We start from the raw sequence: 9,227 nt of genomic DNA on the forward strand, positions 1-9,227 counted from the left end.
TCATACATAATATCTTTTGAACGCATCAGCATTGATAGCCATTTCTGCCATTTTGCCTTCAATATCTGTCAAAAATAAGGCTCCATTGGGTAACACTTTCTTCACAATAAAGGGGCCTTGCCAGTTTGGGGAGAACTTGCCTTTCGCTTCAACTTGGTGAGGAAGGATACACTTCAATACCAACTGACCAACTTCAAAATACCAGGTTCGTACCTTTTTGTTATACGCTTGAGCCATTCTCTTCTGATACAATTGGCCATGACATACCGACGTTAGCCTTTTTTCCTCAATCAAACTTAATTGTTCCAGTTGGGTTTTGATCCACTCATCATCATCAATCTCTACTTCCACAATGACTCGAAGAGAGGGAATTTCAACTTCTGCAAGGATGACTTCTTCTGTCCCATATACTAATAAATATGAAGTTGCCCCTGTTGAAGTGCGAACAGTAGTACGATAACCTAGCAATGCAAACGACAACTTCTCATGCCGTTGTCTAGACCCTTGTACCATTTTCTGCAGTATCTTCTTGATGTTCTTATTGGCGGCTTCCACAGCGCCATTAGCCTTCGGATGATATGAAGTGGAATTTTGATGTGCGATCTTAAACTGTTGACACACTTCTTGCATCAAATGACTATTGAGATTGACAACATTGTCTATAATGATCATTTTAGGAATTCCAAACCTACAAATAATGTTGGCATGAACAAAATCTACTGCCGCTTGCTTTGTCACTAACTTGAAAGTTACTGCTTCCACCCACTTTATGAAGTAATCAATGGCCACCAAAATGAATCTATGCCCATTTGAAGCTTTCAGCTCAATCGGCCTGATCACGTTCATCCCCCAAGCTAAAAAAGGCCATAGAGCAGACATTGCATGCAATTCAGCAAGAGGAGAACGTATCAGATCATATCTACCTGACATTGATGACATTTTCGAACAAAATGAATGGAATCCCTCTCCATAGTAAGCCAATAATAACCTGCTCTGAGAATCTTCTTAGACAAGACAAAACCATTCATGTGAGGCTCGTATACTCCGGAATCAACTTCAACCATGATTGACGAAGCTTCTTTTGCATCAACACACCTCAAAAGTCCCAAATCCGGGGTTCTCTTGTATAAGATTCTCCCACTTAAGAAAAAAACACTAGCCAAATGCCTAATAGTCCTCTTTTGATCATTGGTGGCATGTGTTGGGTATTCTCCTGACTGGACGTACTACTTGATATCAAAGAACCAAGGTTTACCATCGAGCTCTTCTTCAACTACATTACAGTAAAAATGTTGATCACGACTCTGTATATGCATTGGATCGATGTAGGACTTATCAGGGTGTTGGAGTATTGAAGACAAAGTGGCCAAAGCATCAAAAATCTCATTGTGAATTCTTGGGATATGCCTAAACTTTACAGACACAAACCGTTGACATAGATCCTTTAAGCATTGTTGATACGGTATTAGCTTTAAATCTCATGTTTCCCAATCACCTTGAATCTGATGGACTAGCAAATCTGAATCCCCTAACACTAATAGTTCCTGGACTCCCATATCAACAGCTAGCCTCAAACCCAGAATGCAAGCTTCATATTCCGCCATGTTATTGGTACAATAAAATCGAAGTTACGCTATTATCGAAAAATACTTCCCCACCTCAGAGATAAGAACTGGACTTATTCTGTCTCCTTTCATGTTGACAGCTCCATTGAAGAACAACTTCCAACCTGGATCAGCATCTATAACGACTTCATCGACACACAATACTTCTTTATTAGGAAAATATGTCTTTAATGGCTCGTACTATTCATCAATAGGATTCTCATTAAGATGATCTGCCAAGGCTTGGGCTTTCATGGCGGTTCGAGTCACATATACAATGTCGAACTCGGTAAGCAATATTTGGCACTTTGCCAAATAACGATTGACATAGCCTTCTGAAAGATATACTTCAAAGGATCCATGCGGGAGATGAGATAAGTAGTGTAGGACAAAAGATAATGCTTCAACCTCTATGCTACCTAAGTTAGGGTGCAACACGTCCTTTTAAGAAGAGTGTACCTGTCCTCATATGCAATGAACTTTTTGCTAAGATAATAAATAGCCTGCTCCTTTTTGCCAGTGACATCATGTTGATCAAGGTTACAACTAAAAGAATTATCCATAACCAATAAATATAAGATCAAAGACCTACCAGGCTCCGGTGGTACCATCACGAGCGGATTTGACAGATATTTTTTGATTTTGTCGAACGCTTCCTGACATTCTTCAGTCCACTCTACCGCAATACTCTTTTTCAACAACTTGAAAATGGACTCACACGTGGTTGTGAGTTGAGCAATAAACCTGCTAATGTAGTTCAATCTACCCAGTAAACTCATCACCTCTGTCCTATTCTTGGGTAGAGGCAAATCCTGGATGTCTTTGATTTTCGAAGGATCCAATTCAATTCCCCGACGGCTGACTACAAATCCCAACAGCTTTCCAGACGAAACTCCAAATACACATTTTGTCGGGTTGAGTTTGAGATTATACTTGCGAAGCCTTTCAAAGAAATTTCTTAAATCTTTAACATGGTCAGCCTTACTCTTTGATTTAATAATCACATCGTCTACATAGACCTCAATCTCCTTATACATCATATCATGAAACATAGTGGTCATGGCTCTTATGTATATTGCTCCAGCATTCTTCAAATCGAATGGCATCACTCGATAGAAATAAGTCCCCCATGGTGTGATAAAAGACGTCTTTTCCACGGCTTCATCATCTATAATGATCTGGTGGTATCCGGCATAGCATCTACAAAAGAGGCAACCTCGTGTTTAACACAATTGTCCAGCAAAATATGGATGTTGGTCAATGGAAAATCATCCTTCAAACTTGCTCTATTCAAATCATGGTAATCAACACATACTCAAATTTTGCCAGCTTTCTTAGGATAGGAACAACATTGGATAACCACGTAGGATAACGAGCCACTCGAATAACTTTGGCTTCAATTTATTTCATGATTTTCTCTTTGATTTTGATACTTACATCAGTTTTAAACTTCCTCAACTTCTATTTCACAGGGGTGAATGTGGGATCAGTTGGCAATTTATGAGCTACTAATTCAGTGCTTAAACCATACATATCATTATAAGACCATCCAAAAACATCCTTATAATCAATTAATGCTTGAATCATTCCATTTTTTAGCTGCGGCAAAGCATGTATACTGATTTTAGTTTCCCTAACATCTTCTTGATTCCCTAGATTGATTGGCTCAATTTTATTCAAATTAGGATTTGGCTTATCTTCAAACTGTTCCAACTTTTTTCTCATTTCCTCTAGTGCCTCTTCTTCATCATATTCCCCCTCTTGCTTTATTATATCTTGATTAGTTTGGATTTTAAGATCAGGATAAAAATTCCACATGCATGTCATGTCATTAGAATCAGCATAAAGAGAACTGTGTAAAGAAAAAGACAAAATCAAAATATGTTAGACACAAAATAAGTGGACATTGCATTTCATTAAAAGAGAAAGATAGGAGGGTTTAAACACAAATGACAACATAACATAAACAAACTAAAATCCAAATTACAACCCTGAAATAACTCAGATAAATAGAAAAAAAAAACAAACTACCAAAACTCCCTCCTGATGGGGAGAGAAGTGACTTCCCAATTGTTGAGCCAGATAGCTGGACCTATGAATTACGTTTCTGCCTTACTGGTACCTTCTCCTGCTTCAACCATGTCAACTTCGATCAACAGGTTCTGGAAGTCATCAACTAATTTAGCTCCAAACTCTATAGGTGCCATGACACTGGTCTTGATAAATGACTTACTGAGTAGGGGAACTGGGCGAGGAAGTGACCATGTTTCCTTTTTCCTTCCCTTGGCCTTCTTCAGATCTTTATCCGTAGGTTCAAATCCTAAACCAAAAGTGCCCATGTTTTCATTCGGACATATGGGACGAACCATACCGTGTAGAGATACTCCCAAACCCCTTCCTGGCTTAAATCCATATTTTAATATTTCATTTATCATCATGACAGAAGCAGAGACAATTGTGGCCTTGGAATAACTTGCCCTTCAATGATACAATTCACCGACACTGTATCAAAAGTTTGATAGACAAATGTATCCTCTACATTATTTTCTTCAATAAAGGACAAGGGAGAATCTTTGTAGGCGGACAAATCCCCTTCACCATGAATAACCACTTCTTGCCTGTCATGCTCAAACTTGATCAATTGGTGCAATGTAGATGCAACCGCCTTGGCCTTATGGATCCACAGTCTTCCCAACAACAAATTGTAAGAGGGGTCTATATTCAATACTTGAAACTCTATGGCAAACTTAACATGCCCTATAATCAACATTAGTTTCACCAATGGAGTTTGATTTTGCACCATCAAAAGCCCTAACACATACATTGTTAGGCCTGATCCTCTCAACACCAATATTTAACTTTTGCAAAGTAGAAATAGGATAGATATTTGCACCTGAACCTTCGTCAATCATGACATGAGTGACGTAGAAATCTTCGCACTTCACCGTAATATAAAGACCCCGATTATACCCCGTACCTTCAACAGGCAACTCATTGTCAGAGAAGCTGATCGGATTGACCTCAAAGATTTTTCCAACCATTTTCTCAAGCTGATTTACTGTAATCTCCCTAGGAACAAATGCTTTATTTAATACCTTTAGTATAATATCACGATGTTCCTTAGAATACAACAACAAAGATAAGATGGAAATTTGAGCAGGGGTTTTCTTCAAGTGATATATTATTGAATACTCTGGCAACTTTATCTCTTTTAAAAATTCTTTGGCTTCTTCTTCGGTGACAGGCTTTTTGATAGATGAAGGTCCGCTCATAATTGGCTTGAACTTCCTTAAACTTTTAGGCATGAAGCATCTTTATGACCGAGTCAAACCCCCTACCTTATCTACATCTTCCACTACTTTCTTACCCTGATAGGTCATCACAGTCCGCTCATAGTTCTAGGGAACCTTTTTTCATATCAACCATCGGAGGTTGGGTCACAGGTTTGATGATAATAGGTGCTGCAAGTGCTCCTTTCACCGTCAATATAGGCTTACACGGAGCTCCTATCACTGTCAAATTAGGCTTTTCTTGACTTAGACCAACAACTGTTCCGACTCCTTTCACTGTGATCACGGGTTTATTTGTACTTTCTTGAACTTTAGCTTTTCCCATTCCTTTCTAGCTTAATGACATTGCTTTCAACGAATCAACTACATTCACTGATTTTTCCTCATTGGTATTTATCTTGACAATAGGATTATAACACCTTGACGACTCTTTTCTATCATATATCAATTGTAACATATTGGTTTCAGTATGGGTTGGCAGTGGATTCTAGTTAATGTTTGGAACCTACGGGTCCTGGACCAGCATCAGATTTGTGTCAATTATATCTTGGACAGCTCTCTTTAAATGCCAGCATTTCTCAATATCATGGCCTGGCATATTAGAATAGTACACACACCTTAACGAATAATCAAGATTCCTCGGAGGTGGATTTGTAAACCTTCCTTGAATTGGGCTTAAGACCTTCATATTTCTCAACCTATCAAACAAGCTAGCGTATGACTCCCCAAGAGGTGTGAACTGATTTTTGACCGCCTTCTCTTTCTTGTATTCGAGCCTGGGTTGGAAACCGGGTTTGGAGGGGTTTTGGTAATTTGGTGGAGCTGATGGACGATTTTATGGAGCTTGCGCATGCCATGCGAGTAAGAAGGGGTTTGGGCATATGGTTGTGCGCTATATACTGGGTATGGAGGTGGTGGAATAGAATATAAAGGGTTTTATGGAGGGTAGTAATGGTGGGGAGGAATATATAGTGCTTGGGCATAGACTTGGGCTTGGGATTATGGATAGGGGCGAGGCGGTCTTTTGGGATAAGAATGGGTTCCAGCTACGACGGTCGCCACATCCTCTTTCTCTTTTTTTCCTCCGAACGTGCCAAATTCACCTTGAATTGCTTGTGTGGTGGCTTTCAATATGGTAAAACTCACTATTCGACAGGTCTTAATTTTGTCCTCTATTATCTCTCCCATTTTGAGGACTTCAATAAAAGACTTTCCCATTGCCAGAAGTAAATATTGAAAATAGGTCTCATCTTGTGCCTGAATGAAGATCTCTACCAGCTTACTCTCCTTTATTGGAGATTTACCATGGCGGCCTGTTCACGCCACCTTATCGCGTATTCCCTAAAGCCTTCAGTGCTTTTCTTCTTTATGTTGACCAAGGATTTTTCATCTGAAATCAGGATGACGTTATACTGAAAATGTTGCACAAACTCAGAAGCTAAGTCATCCCAGCTATTCCACTTGTCAATAACTTGATCGACAAACCATTCTGAAGCCAGATCAAAAAGACTTTCACCAAAAAAAGCCATAAGCAACTCTTTCCTCCCCCCTGAAGCCCTCAATTGGTTGTAATAACGTCTCAAGTTTTCCACGGGATCACCGTGCCCAGTATACTTCTCAAACTTGGGCATTTTAAAATTGAGAGGAAGGTTGACGTCTGGGAACATGCAAAGATCTTTATAGGAAACACTCTTATAACCTCCGATTCTATACGAATTCCTCATAGCCTGTTCTAAACTTTTTAATTTCCGCGCTATGACCTCCTGTTCCTCTATTGCGACAGGTTTCTCCGTATCAAATAGAAATGCAGGTGGCTGAGTATACCCATACGGTTCATTCATTCTCAAAGTAGGCTCCGGGGCATAATACTGACTATTTGAAACCTTCAATACTAGCTCGCTAGCAGACCGAGGAAGCACCATTGTAGGACGCACAACATAGGTAGGAGCTTCGGGTGGTGGCGGAGCCACGAAAATAGGAGCTTCCGGTGGCACCGACTGAGCAGCGGGCCTTGGTTGGGGAACTGCCAAGGGCACACTAGAAGTGCCTGGATAATATTATCGTGGAGTGAATCCTGGCGCGTGTTCCAGTGAATCCATGGGAGCAGAGAATTGCGCCTGAGAGAATGGTGGGCAATTACAGATATTCCTAAGATCTTCAGGGAGTGGAGGAGGAGGCATTCCTCTAGCTCACTCCCGGTACAAATCTATCAATTGTTGCCTGAGCCTTACTACCTCATCATTGCATTTTGAACTTTCTTCCCTGGGATCCTGATCCGGGTCAATGAGCGAATTTTCAATCTCCCTGCTAGCCATGGAAATCTTTTCTTTTGATCTAGTAAAGTACGGGTGACTATCCAGAGTGCTGCAAACCAACCACTATTATCTGAAAGAACATGCTCATCAAAGACAACAAACGTTAGGATTAGGGAACATAATAAGCATGGGAATCACATTGGAAAAATTATCCTAGATTCATGTTTATTTCTACCAGCCTTTGAGGGAAGCAAGGTCATTTCAACATCATCCCAATTTCTATCTACACTCATTTGCTTCTTTCCTCCAATCCACACCTCTTTTCTTTCGCCCTCATTTCCCTCTTTTGTATCAGTCTTTGTTCTTTCCCTTTCTTGTCTCACCATCCTTTCTTTCTTTTCTTCTCTCACTGTCTACCTTCGTTTTATCATTCTTTATGTCTTTTGCTTTTCTTAAAAATAGGAAAAATAATGAAACAAAATGATTAGATTCAAACCAAAAGTAGGTTGCCTACGTATCATGTTGTACATGAATCAGATCTTGAGTAGTTCGGGATGCATATGCATAAACATCATATAGTTGAAGGTTTTTTTTTCACAAAAAATGAAAACAAACAAACAAAAGAAAGGCGTAACATCATAACATTTTGACGAAAGAAACAACAAAAACACAAAACGAAATTAAGACAACTTCGATACTAATCAACAAAGACTGAATGACATTCTAGACTAAAATAACAACATACATAATGCTCCTAATAAAGACTCCAAAGTTAAAGCAAACTTAACACCGACTTAACAAAGACACAATACTACAAATGGCAGAAAAGTAAAGGACTCAAACTAAACAAAAGATAGGAAATGCTCCTTCAAACTGGGGCTCTGCGTGATGACCCTGGCTGAGATGGACCTGCCTGTGAAGTTCTCTTTCTCCCATTCAAAATATGTAGGATATCTTGTAAAGACCCTTCGATATTTGGGAAGATACCTCTGGCACGTATTCCTGCCTCATGAGGAGTACACTTGAAAAAACTGTTCTGGGACCCCTCCACAGTTTTGAGCAAACCTAATAACTGAACTCTTAGTGCCTCTACTTTGGCCCCCACCCCTTCATCCTGATGGTCACCAACTATGCATTCATCTTGTATCCCCCCTCTAAGCTGCACTGGTAATGGTATGATGATACCTCAAGAAATAGATTATAACCAGATTTCATATTCTTGAGTGTATCCAGGATTATCTAAACCTGCCCTGAGAGTATCCACGCCCTTCCATGTTGCATTACTCCAGAATTGCTCATACTTGATCTCACCATTGGCTTGGTCCCTAAAGTACTCCACATCCTGTTAAAAGCCTACTATTGGTGGAACATCTTGCACTCTACCTAATTGGCGCATTACCCTAAGAGGAGCGTATGGTCGGGTACAATTAAGCCCCAACAAAACTAGATGGGGGTGTATGCTAGATCCAACCAAGATTACTTTCGGTCGGAACCATAGATAGGTCTACAAGACATTGCTATCTGTTCTTGATTCAAGAAACTCAACCCAAGCGTCGACTTCTATAGGTAATGAGAATTTAGCAAAACCCTTTCTATGTTCTATAGTTTCCACTCGACTAGGCAGACAACGGTTAATCATATCAAATTTAAGAAAAGAAGAGGCATGCAAATGCTCCATCATCCATACTTGTAACACTAGGTTGCTCCCCTAAAAAAATTGTATACCCCCTTTTATCTCGGTTAAAGCTTTGTATATTTCCACTAAGATCAGAGGCAAAATAGTGACCTTGTCTCCCTTGCCTTTGTTAAATAAGGCCATCGCTATAGATTGCAACCGAGTATTAATACGCCTATCTTCCAAGGGGAATACCAAAGGGCCTAACAAAAAAAGGCGAAGACTTCAAGGCGATGTTTCTCCCAATTCTTCTTAGTTGTATACAATTCATCCCAAAAACAATCAAAACCGTCTAGGAGGCCAAACCGAGCATAAAAGTAATCGAAAGAGATCCAATATTGGTTAAGACAACCCAGATGGTCATTAACTTTCAACCCATAATAGTGGAGAAACCTATTGGGAC

The sequence above is a fragment of the Capsicum annuum genome, chromosome 9 (assembly GCF_002878395.1).
Source record: "Capsicum annuum cultivar UCD-10X-F1 chromosome 9, UCD10Xv1.1, whole genome shotgun sequence".
NCBI classification, from domain to species: Eukaryota; Viridiplantae; Streptophyta; class Magnoliopsida; order Solanales; family Solanaceae; genus Capsicum; species Capsicum annuum.